We start from the raw sequence: 12,991 nt of genomic DNA, 5'->3' as shown, positions 1-12,991 counted from the left end.
GTGGTACCCCCGCGATACTCAAATCCTGGGTCCGCCTATAATGATCATTTAGGTCTACATTGCCACATTATATTGTTATGCAACAGTCTGGTTAAAAAGATCATGTTAATTTAGGATGCACCAAGAGACAAAAGGGAGAAAGGGGTTGGAGAATGAGGGGATGGGGGAATGAATTGTGCCACCTCCGATTTTTCGCGTGTTAAAGAACCTAATTCTTTAACCTACGAATTATAGACAAAAACAGGAAGTGATCAAGTGCGAAAATTAAACAACACAATAATTTTTACGTGGAAAGCCTTCTTGCTCAAAGGAGTAAATTATACCCTCGTCGAATTAGCATCAAAACTTCACTCACTTCAAAGAGCGATTTTAGGTTACAACTCAATAATCAAAAGACTATAAACTCTAATACCTTAACCCCTACAATCAATCCAATCATAGCTATCCCTTCCTGACTATAAACTCTAGTCTAGAAAGCTAAATAGACTCTTCAAAACTGTTTACCTATGATTACACTTCTCAATAAGCAATATAAGTTACCGTTTAGAATAATTGACTAAAACCTAAAAACTAAAGAACTTCAGTAGCTTCGTTTTCTGGACCTGGTTCTTTAGTTGAGAAAGTAACTCTTGCTATGGATTGCTATTTGCCTTGGATAATATCAGTGTTTGCGCGAAATAGCAATAAGTCTCAATATTAGCAATATGATGCTTTATATAAGAGTGAGATTGACCGAAATCCGCTTCAATAATGCTTGTAGGTTTTAAGTCTTATTTCCACGAAAAAAATTTGAAATACGTAATGTTTTATCCTCATTTTCACTTTGCAAGAAGATAAATAATCAAATTAAACTCTCTCTCTTTTTTTTTTTTTTTTTGTTGTGAAAGGTTGGATAACTACCCCTCTCTCTCTCTCTCTAAAGCACAGTAATTGGGAAACTAAAATTATTGCAAGGGTTTAAGTGCCTAAAACCATAGAGTGAAGAGAGGGGGGCGGCACCTCGGTTTAGAGTTAAATTAATAATCTAAGGTTCAACTGAAAATTATACATATTAATATATTAATATACATACTAGTACTAGTTGATAAAAGAAAAAAAAATTAGACTGCCAGGTGCAGTGCTTCTAACATGGCATTCTCGATGACTAATCACACTACGGTTAGACCTCTCTATAACAACATTTCTTTAGTTTCTTTTAAGAAATAATGCAATAAATTGAAAAGGTATAACTTGACACTGAAGCTTTAGACAAACGGCTTTACCGACTTCAATAACTGTATTAATATCTATATTATCCATTAAACAAAGAAATTGAATGAAGTAGTAGTAATTAATTGTAAAGAAAGGAATGAAATCAAAAGGGAATTAAATGAGGTTAGCCACATTTCAACCTCTGTGAGTTATTGCTACTACTAATGGACACACAACCCAATCTTCATTAATTAGTTCTATTATTGACCTTGATAATAGCCATAAATCCTTGTTATCAGGAAATTGTATTACTTCACGTTCTCTTCCATGTGATTATACCAAAAAATGGGATCTTCAAAATGACATTAATATCTCCAACAAATTTAGAATAATCCTCTGTGTTACTTTCTTTTCTGGCCTCATATATATATATATAGTTGAAACCAGGAAAATTCTCGAATAGTTGAAAAGAAAAGGGAAAAGGGTCGAAATTGCTCCTCAATTATTGAAAATAAAACAACTATATCACCTGTTTGATTTTGGTTTCGCCGTTAGCCTTCTGATTTTAAAAACTATGCCCCTCAAAACTAATGGACATCTAGGTCTGATTTTGAAAGGGTCAAGATTGCCCCTCAACTTTGTTAGTAAAAGTCCGTTTAGATTAGCTGATTTGAAGTAACTGATAAGCATTAGGTGCTGAAAAGCACTTTTAAGTGCTAAAACTGATTTAATAAATAATCAATTACATGTTTGGATACAAGTGCTGAAATTGATAATAAACTGCTGCAGTATTTGATAAAAAAAAATGTTGATAAGCTCTTTTTCTGTTAAAATAACTTAAATAACCTTAGAACTGTTTACACTTATAGGGGCGTAATTTCTTCAAAATTTTAGATTCCACATCGATTCAAATACAAAATATTCTATTTGTCATTTTATTTTAAATATAATTGTGCTTAGATAAGATAATTTTTATGATAAATATAATTTATTTTATGATAAGCATATAATCATAAGTTATAATAATTAATAAATTGACAAAACTTTCTTAGTAAAAAATAAACCTAAATAGGACAAAATATTTGAAGAGAAACAAACACTATCTTCATCACCACAATATTTAGAAAGCAATACGCCAAAAATTTTATATGTCCTCATTTATTATATACAGTTCAAAGAATAATACACAATCACATAGATACAAATATGCAAAAGGAATAGAGAATTTGCTTATCTTAAATAGTCAATAAGAATTGCAGACTTGAAGAGGGGTTAGGTTGTAAAAATACTTGAGGCAGTGAGTATTGATGTAATAGTTTTGTTCTAAAAAGGAATATTTTAAGGATAAAATAGTAAAAATTTTGGTTAAACTTAAAGTGCTTATAAGCTAAAAATTCATAAGCTGGGGGTGACCAGCTTATGACTTATTTTTGACTTATAAGCACTTGACTTATAATCACTTTTAACTTTACCAAACGCGTAGATAAACCGAAAAGTACTTATAACCTAGTTTGACCAGGTTATAAGCTTAGCCAAATACCCTCTAAGTTGTTTACAATTTCACTTAATTGAACACAATAGAGTTTTGTGAAAGTAATTAAAAGAGTGTATCTTTTGGTTTGAAAAATATTTAAAGGAAAAGAAAAATCAGAGAATAAATTAATGAATAGGAGTTATGGGTAGCCATTTTACCAGCTACAGAAAGAGATAGTGGAGATATATATTAGTAGAAGATGGATTTAGATGAGGGAATCAAATAGATTTTAATTGTCTTAAACATCAGGAAAGACAAATTCGACAGATAATAATAATAAGAATATATCAATATGCCTAATAATTGTTACTGAGATATAGTAGTCCATTTATCGAGGGTCACAAGCCATATTCGGGAAAAAAACAAAACATAATTTGTAAGCAAATATTCCATTTTGTAAGAGCAAATCGATAAATGAAGGATTTAGTGAGTCACAGTAGATATAGCACAAGAAAACGTTTACATAATGAGGATTCTCTAAATCTTTCCTAACTTTTAATTTTTCCCATATAGATTTGCTCAGATTTCTTCTACTTTTCCTATTTTCTTCTTAAAATTTTATTTCTCTTTTTCTTCTAAGGTTCTCAATTCTCATGGTGCCATGTGATCCACCTTTTCCTTTGGTACCAACACGATTTTAGATGGAGAAGGTGAATCTTATATTCCCTGCAGCCTCTCTCAGCTGACTATACTCTTATTTAATTTTAACTACTTAATGAGGACAAATATATATATATATATATATATATATAGGTATGTAGTTATATATCGATTCAATAAATATTTTGACTAACTACCAGGAGCGTAATTATATGATTGTAACCTCTCAACCCTTAACTAAGGTTTCACTATAAAATTTAGTGTGCCTATCATACACTAATTTGGTTTAGCGACATCGGATGGCTAAAGAAATTACGCCAAGAAAAAAGAGATATGATCATCTTTTAGTATATACAAAAATATCTGTCATTTCATGTCAAGAAGAAAACCTTCATTTTCTCCAATGATTGAAATGGCCAAACATAATTGACATTAATTAGTATAAATACATATATACTAGGTTGGTTGAATAATTCCGGAATTTCTGTATGTGAAATGAGTAGGGATATATACATAACAAATGATTTAACAACATTATATATGTATTTAGGGGAGGAGAGAGAAATAAAATATTCATGTATTGAACCTAACTCCATAATCAATATGCTTTGCAGCACCATTTATAGGAGATATACTTGACATGTGGTTGACCAAGAGGAAGTTTTTAGACCAATGAATAAGACCTTGATTTGTAGGGTTACCTAAATAATGATTATGACAATAATTAATTAGGACTCCCTAATTAGTAATTATGTGGTGGAATGGAAGTGGAACTCTACTACTTAATTAATTAAGAGGTGTCATCATATGATTCAAAGATTAACAAAATCCTTCCATCAGTTATTAAATCCCTAATTAATGGATCCTTTAATCCCATAGAGTAACGTAACCTGTGTCAAACATTCCAAATTATTAATTGTTTATTCTTAAGGTTTTCTGTTTTGTTGGTTTAAAGGAATTTTGTCTGATTATCACATACATTCTACTGCCAATGCTTCTTCCTCCCTTCCTCGAAAGCTCCTTTTGGTGGCTTCACACAGAATCTGAATTTGAGTTAAAAAAACAAGAAAAGAACAATAACCTGCATACAATCCTTTTTATAGTAAGAAAAAGGAATACACTCACACATTAGAGTTATAATTTCCTTTTTCCTCGTCGTTTTTTCCCCCTAGCTCTCTTTTCTTTTCTTTCCAAGAAAAGCAAATATTACCATTAACAAGATAATCTAGTCAAGTAAGAGAACAAAATGAGTACGTTATAGGCCTCATCACTATAATGCAAGCAGAAAAACAATATAATTTGATGAGAAGTACTTATATATGCTTAATTGCTCGAACTTGGTAGAAGTACTTAAAAACATGATAAGCCAAGGCTATCAATAATTAATATGATTAGAAGATTTTAAACTTAATACAGTTTATATATGAAATTCGGCATAATAAATTGCTTAATAAAGATAATTTAAACCCTGAGAATTTACCATGCGTTCGTTAAAGAATCCAAATGTACAAAATCACCCCACCTTCCCAATTCTTTACCCTAAAAATTGTTCGCCTATTAAAGCGGGTAATGAGTTGGGTTCATGAGATAGTTCTAGCCACATTCTTATTTATCTTAACATCTTTGAGAGTAGCAGCTTTTTCGTCGAACACTTTTTGTATTTTTTAAAGATGCTTTTAGGTGGAACCTTCAAACCAACAATATAATGGAATATGTATATGCAATTAGCTAGGGAGGAAATGTATGTTGTACAAAATTCCAAATCACTTCTTTCAATTATGGTGGGTACAATTCGGCAATACTTTTACTAAAACTAAGATCAGTGGCTCTGCTAAAAGCTTTGTAGATCTTAGCTAAGATATTTGGAATTTGTATTAATTATTACTCAACTTTCTGCCGAACCAAGAATAGGAGAGTTGGTAGCTCAGCTTTCAGGAAGTGTACTCTTCTTTTTTTTTTTTTTCAGTTTCCTACTTGGTTCCGTAGAACTCAATAAATTTGAATTCGCATCGAAAAATCTCGTTTTAAAGAGTAAAATATTTACTATCAAAAGTGATTTTATTTTTAAAACTCGAATTTGAGACAATTATTAAAGATGAAGAGATACTTAGTTACTATCCCATCAGAGTCTTTGACGGTAAAAATATATTGTTTTCTAAAATTTTAAAGAGGAGAGGAGAGACACAAGGAATTAATATGATATGCTAATTATGATTTTTATCTTTTTTTCTCCAACTTTAGTTTACGCGTGACCGAACTCATCATAGGTTTCATCAAAAGCTACACTTTTGTGTGTGTGCTGTATAAAACAAATTCATTAACCGCTTTTTGTTGCGTTTTTAATTTGTTTATTTGTTTCTATTTTTAGTTATTAGTCCCAAAATACAACTAATTAAAGATATTCTTCCCAATACACGGTCAGCCGACCCACACAAAGTTAAGAGGGGTCGAAACGAAGCTCCTAGGTCCTTGCTAGTACAAATTAAGAATCAAGTGGAAAAAGAATTAATTGTTATAAAATATAACTCAAAATAACAAAATGGAACAAGAAAAAACAAGCTAAGAGATATATAGAGAAAGAGAGAAGAGATTCTTATTTTTTTTTTTCAATTGTGTGTATTTTCCTATCTATTACAAGGCATTTATATAGGCATGAAAAGTGAAGAAAATATGTCATTGAATATGTCATTAAACATAAAAAATATGTCATAGAATATGTCATTAAGTATTTGAGATGAAGATCATGGAGGAAGAGTAGACATCCACCATAATTTGATATTTCTTATAACACTCCCCCTTGGATGTCCATAGATAATGTGCCTCGTTAAAACCTTATTAGGAAAAAAAATTCTAGTGAAGGAAAAAGAGTACAGATGTTTAGGAATACGCTTTTTAGTTGTCTCATTAAAAACCTTGCAAGAAAATCCAGTGGGACAAAACCTTGTAAGGAAAAAAGAGTACACCGCGTATTAACTCCCCTTGATGAGAGCATCAATTCACATCTTTGAGCTTTCGCATCCCAATCTTGTACAGTAGTTTCTTGAAGGTTGACGTCGGTAGAGATTTGGTGAACAAATCAGCCATATTATCACTTGAACGGATCTGTTGCACATTGATATCACCATTCTCTTGAAGATCATGTGTGAAAAATAACTTTGGTGAAATGTGTTTTGTTCTATCTCCTTTTATGAATCATCCCTTCAATTGAGCTATGCATGCTACATTGTCTTCATACAAAATTGGGGGTAATTTGTCACACTTCAAACCACATTTGTCTCGAATTAGGTGTATTATAGATCTCAACCATACACATTCTCGACTTGCTTCATGAATAGCAATTATCTCAGCATGATTAGATGAAGTAGCCACGATTGATTGCTTAGTCGATCGCCAAGATATTGCAGTGCCTCCACATGTAAACACATAGCCTATTTGAGATCGAGCCTTGTGTGGGTCAGATAAATACCCAACATCGGCATAACCAACAAGAACGGGACTGCAATCATTGCCATAAAATAAGCCTATATCGGTAGTCCCTTTTAGATACCGCAATATGTGTTTGATTCCATTCCAATGTCTCCTTGTAGGAGCAGAACTATATCTTGCTAAGACATTAACTGAAAAAGTTATGTCAGGCCTTGTAGTGTTAGCAAGATACATTAGTGCACCAATTGCACTAAGATATGGTACTTCAGGACCAAGAAACTCTTCATTCTTTTTTTGAGGTCGGAACGGGTCCTTATTCACATCAAGTGATCGAACAACCATCGGAGTATTAATGGATGTGCTCCATCCATGTAAAACCATTTCAATACCTTTTCTATGTAGGCAGATTAATGAACAAAAATCTCGTTTTCCAAATGTTTAATTTGCAAACCGAGATATAATTTTGTCTTTCTAAGATCTTTCATCTCGAATTCCTTCTTTAAATAATCAATTGCCTTTTGGAGATCTGTAGGAGTCCAATAAGGTTTATGTCATCAACATATACGATAAGTACAACAAACTCCGATGTTATTTTCTTTATAAAAATACATGGACAAATGACATCATTTATATAACATTCCTTTAATAAATATTCACTAAGGCGGTGATACCACATTCTTCCTGATTGCTTTAGACCATACAAAGATCTTTGCAATTTGATTGAAAATATTTCCCTGGACTTTGAATTATGTGCGTTAGGCATTTTAAATCCATCGGGAATTTTTATGTATATCTCATTATCAAGTGAGCCGTAAAGGTAGGGTGTAACCACATCCATTAAATGCATGTCAAACTTTTCATGGACATCAAGACTAATGAGATAACAGAATGTTATAGCATCCATAACAGGAGAGTACGTCTCTTCATAATCGACACCAGGCCTTAGTGAAAATCCTTGTGCAATAAGGCGTGCCTTATATCTTTGTACTTCATTTTTCTCATTTGTTTTACGTCCAAAGACCCATTTATAGCTAACAGGTTTAACACCATTAGGTGTTTGTACTACAGACCCAAAAACTTCACGTTTCGCAAGTGAATCCAACTTAGATTGGATTGCTTCTTGCCATTTTAGTCAATCACGTCTTTGTCGACATTCTCCAACGGATTGAGGTTCAAGATCCTTATTATCTTGCATAATGCTAGATGCAACATTATATGCAAATACATAATCCACAACTATATTCAATCGATTCAAATCTGTCTCAATATCGAATGGGTTTATTGATAGTTTTTTTATTTTCTTGAGTCTCAGGCTCATTGATTTCCTCGTGAATTTCAGGATTGGTTAAATCATGGGTTTCTTTCTGAGACTCATTCGTAGTGTCATCTTGATCATTTTTTTTCTAAGATTTTGATTCTTAGAACCCAATAGTCTGCCACGCTTTAGGCATGCTTTTGACTCATTAGCTATGACACTAGAAGATTATTCAATAGGGACATCAATACGGATTGGAACATTCTTTGCAGTTATATGTGATTCTGTTATTCTTTTTAGAGCTGTAAATGCATCTGGCATTTGATTTGCTATTTTCTCCAAATGGATAATCTTTTGCACCTCTTTTTCACAAATAGAGGCACGTGGATCAAGATGAGATAATGATGTATTTTTCCACAAAATTTCACGTTTGGTGAATTTTCCCCCTAATTTTGGGAAAAATGCCTCGTCGAATCGACAATCTGCAAATCGAGCAGTGAACAAATCTCCCGTTAATGTTTCAAGGTAGAGAATAATGGAGGGCGATTCAAACCCAACATATATTCCTAACCTTCTTTGGGGATCCATCTTGGTGCGATATGGCAGTGCTACACGCACATATATAGCGCATCCAAAAATTCTTAGATGGGATATATTAGGTTCATGACCCAAAACTAATTGCAACGGGGAATATATATGATAATTTGTCGGCCTGAGATGAATTAGCATTGCTGCATGCAAAATGGCAAGACCCCAAATTGAGGTGGGTAATTTCTTTTTCATGAGTAACAGTCTTGCTATAAATTACAGACGTTTAATCAAAGACTCTGCAAGGCCATTTTGAGTGTGAACATGAGCTACAGGATGTTCCACTTTTATCCCAATTGATAAGCAATAATCATTAAATGCTTGGGATGAAAACTCAACAGCATTATCAAGTCGAATAGACTTAATTGGATTATCGGGAAACTATGCTCGTAATCGAATTATTTGTGCCATTAATTTTGCAAACGCCAGGTTGCGAGATGACAATAGGCACATGAGACCATCTAGAGGATGCGTCTATTAAGACCATAAAATACCTAAACGACCCACTAGGTGGGTGAATAGGTCCACAAATATCCCCTTGTATACGTTCCAAAAACGCAGGGGACTCAATCCCAACTTTTGTTGGTGATGGTCTAATAATTAACTTGCCTTGATAACAAGAAGTGCAAGAAAAATTATTATTTAAAAGAATCTTTAAATTCTTTAATGGATGCCCATTTGAGTTTTCTATAATTCGTCTCATCATAATTGATCCAGGATGTCCCAATCGATCATGTCAAAGTACAAAAGTATTAAAATCAGTAACCTTTTGGTTTACGATAGAATGTGCCTCAATTGCACTAATTCTTGTCCAATACAGGCCACAAGATAAAGATGAGAACTTCTCAATAACCCTTTTCTGGCAGAGACATTCTTGGTAACGATGAGATATTCGATATTATTCTCATCTATTGTCGCAATATGAAATCTATTTCGACGAATATCTTTAAAATTCAACAAGTTCCTCTTAGACTTGGAGGAGAACATTGCATTCTCTATGATAAGTATTGTTCCATTAGGCACACTTATAGTGGCTCTTCTAGAGCCTTCAATTAGATTACTACTACCAGAATTTGTAGTAACATCTGCCTTACACATACCTAAATGAGATAAATATTTCTTCTCTTTGAATATTGTATGTGTCGTACATTAATCAATTAAGCAAATATTTTTACAATTGAAATTTGATCTAAGTTTGCTTTGAGAGATATCTTGTGATGACCCAAAATATCATCTTTAAATTTAATAAGTAATTCTGTATTCTAAGACCTCAAAAAGTACCATTTATCATTCCTTGACCTGTGTGCGAAGTACGAAAAATTTTCCGGAAAGTTTTTATGTGAAAAATGTATTAAAATGGGAAATAGAGCTTTAAAATTCAAGTGAGTTGACCTTAGTCAACATTTTTAGCAAACAGACCCGGATCGGTATTTTGACAGTTCTGTAACTCAGTATCGTGATTTGGGACTTAGGCCTATGCCCAGAATTTAATTTGGAGGTCCCTAACTCAAGTTATGACCATTTAACGGAACTAGCAATTTAAAGGCTAAATGTTCCAAGTTTGATCACGGGGTTGACTTTTTGATATCGAAGCCGGAATCCGATTCTGGAAATTTGAACTGCCCCGTTATGTCATTTATGGCTTGTGTGCCAAATTTAAAGTCATTCCGGACTGATTTAATATGTTTTGGCACGAGATTTGCAAATTAAAAGTTTAAAATTCAAAGTTCGAATCGGGGTGTGAATTATAATTTCAATGTTGTTTGACGTGATTTTAGATCCCGAGTCAGTTCGTATTATGTTACGGGACTTGTTGGTAAATTCTAGCGGGGTCCCGAGTACCCCGAGAGTGAAACGGATTGAAATCGGAACAGGAATTGGACTTAAGCAAAATCTGAAATTTTGAGTTTTGGTGTAATCGCACTTGCGGAATTTTGACCGCAGGTGCGAGCTCGCAGAAGCGAGACTTCTATCGCAGATGCGGTCTTCGCAGGTGCGACCCTTTTGCGCAGAAGCAGACGTCGCAGGTGCGACGTTTTTTTCGCAGGTGCGGAACCTCACCTGGCAGCCCCACTTCGCAAATGCGAGCTTTGTCTCGCAAATGTGAGACCGCAGGTGCGAAAATATAGCCCACAAATGCGAAAATGCTGGGCAGAATACATAAAATCGGGTCTTAGCCATTTTTACTCATTTTGGAGTTTTAAGTCTCGGATTTGGGCGATTTCAAGGAGGATTTTTACGACTTTGACTGGGTAAGTGTTCTTTATCATAAAGTGATTATATTTCACAAATCCATGTGTATATTCATCATTTATTTCGGATATAGATGGAAGAAATTAGATTTTTTGTAAAACTTTCCAAAAACGAAAAATTAAGATTTGAAGGTCCATTTGATATCGGAATTTGACAAATTTTGTATGGTTGAACTCGTATCGGAACGGGTGTTCGGATTTTGTGAGTTTTTACGGAATTTGAGACGTGGGTCCCATTGTCGAATATTTTAATAAATTTTGGATTATTATCCGGAAAAAATTATAAATTCATATGGAATTAATTCCTATGATTAGTATTGAATATATTGAATTGTTTGTGAATAGATTTAAAGCTTTCGGAGGCAAATTTAAAAGGAAAAGTTCTTGTTGAATAATTGATTGGAATTTGCAAAGCGAGGTAAGTGTCGGGATTAACCTTGACTTGAGGGAATAGAACCATTAAATTGTTTGTTATGTGAATTGCATGTAAACGACGTATAAGCGAGGTGCCGAGTGTCTATACGTCGTCAAATTAATTGTTTGCCTACTTACTTGAAAAATCATAAATTATTTTTAATCATAAATTAATTATTATAATAATTATTTCTCTCTTATTCTTTGCAAATATAAATGTTTGAATTCCTGCATTAATTGTTACATGCTATTTGAATTATGTGCCTTAATTGTTATTTGACCTTTAGCATAATAAATATTAAACTGCCTATTTGCTCCCTGATTTCCATAATAATTTGCTATTTGTCATTGTTTGCTTCATAATTAAACCATAATTATTGTATGCTTGTTGTCTCGAATTTTATATTAATTGTTACATTTATTGGAAAAAATTTCTTCTATAAAAATTGGTAAATGAAAATGTTGGAGGAGGGGGTTGTGCACCGCAACATGATTGATTATAATGAATATATTGGATGATCGGGTTGCATGCCGCAACAGACATATCAAAAGTCAATATTGGAGGATCGAGTTGTACGCCGCAACAGACTTATTAAAAATCAATATTGGAGGATCGGGTTGCATGTCGCAACAGACTTATTAAAAGTCAATATTTGAGGATCGGGTTGCACGCCGCAACAGACTTGTTAAAAAGTTTATATTGGAGGATCGGGTTGCACGCCGCAACAGACTTGATTAAAATGAATATGTTGGAGGAGTGGGTTGCACGCCGCAACATAACTGGATGTGGATTTATTGTGAGAGCGGGTTGCACGCTGCAACAGAAAATAATGGAAATGATAATTGGTTATGACTGCTGAGTTGCCTTCAATTATTATAAATGAATTACCTGATTTATTCCTATTATTGTTGTTGTTACTAATATTGCGTATAGGTTAATGTAAGTGAACCGCCTTAGCCTCGTCACTACTTTATCGAGGTTAGGCTCAGCACTTACCAGTACATGGGGTCGGTTGTACTGATACTATACTCTGCACTTCTTGTGCAGATTTTGGAGTTGGTCCCAGCAGCGTACCATAGACTTGCTCGGATTTCAGCTATCAGAGGAGACTTGAGGTATAACTGCATGACGTCCGCAGTTCTGAAGTCCCCGTCTATTGTACTTTAGCTGTGTCTTTATTTCTAGACAGCTTTATATTATTCAGACCTTTATTTGTATTTATTCTAGAAGTTCGTGCACTTGTGACACCAATTCTGGGATGGTATTTAGACACCGTTGTTTGATGGATTATTTCACTATATTTCAAACTTTGCTTCCGCATTTGTTTTCTTGTTATTAATAAATTTAAAATTATTTTAAAAATGGATAATATTATTCTAACGTTGGCTTGCCTAACAAGTGAAATGTTAGGCGCCATCACGGTCCGAAGGTGGGAATTTTGGGTCGTGATATATCCATATTTGCTTAGTCTTCTCAAAGAGCTTCTTGAGACGGTAGAGTCTCGTGCTGATAACGTGTTATAAAATATAACTCAAAGTAACAATATGGAACAAGAAAAATATGCTAAGAGATATATAGAGAAAGAGAGAAGATATTCTTATATCTTCTTCGATTGTGTGTGTTTTTCTATGTATTACAAGGTCTTTATATAGACATGAAAAGTGAAGAAAATATGTCATTGAATATGTCATTAAACATAGAAAATATGTCATTGAATATGTTATTAAGCA

Source organism: Nicotiana tabacum, chromosome 19, assembly GCF_000715075.1.
Source record: "Nicotiana tabacum cultivar K326 chromosome 19, ASM71507v2, whole genome shotgun sequence".
Lineage (NCBI taxonomy): Eukaryota > Viridiplantae > Streptophyta > Magnoliopsida > Solanales > Solanaceae > Nicotiana > Nicotiana tabacum.
This window is presented reverse-complemented; position numbering follows the sequence as displayed.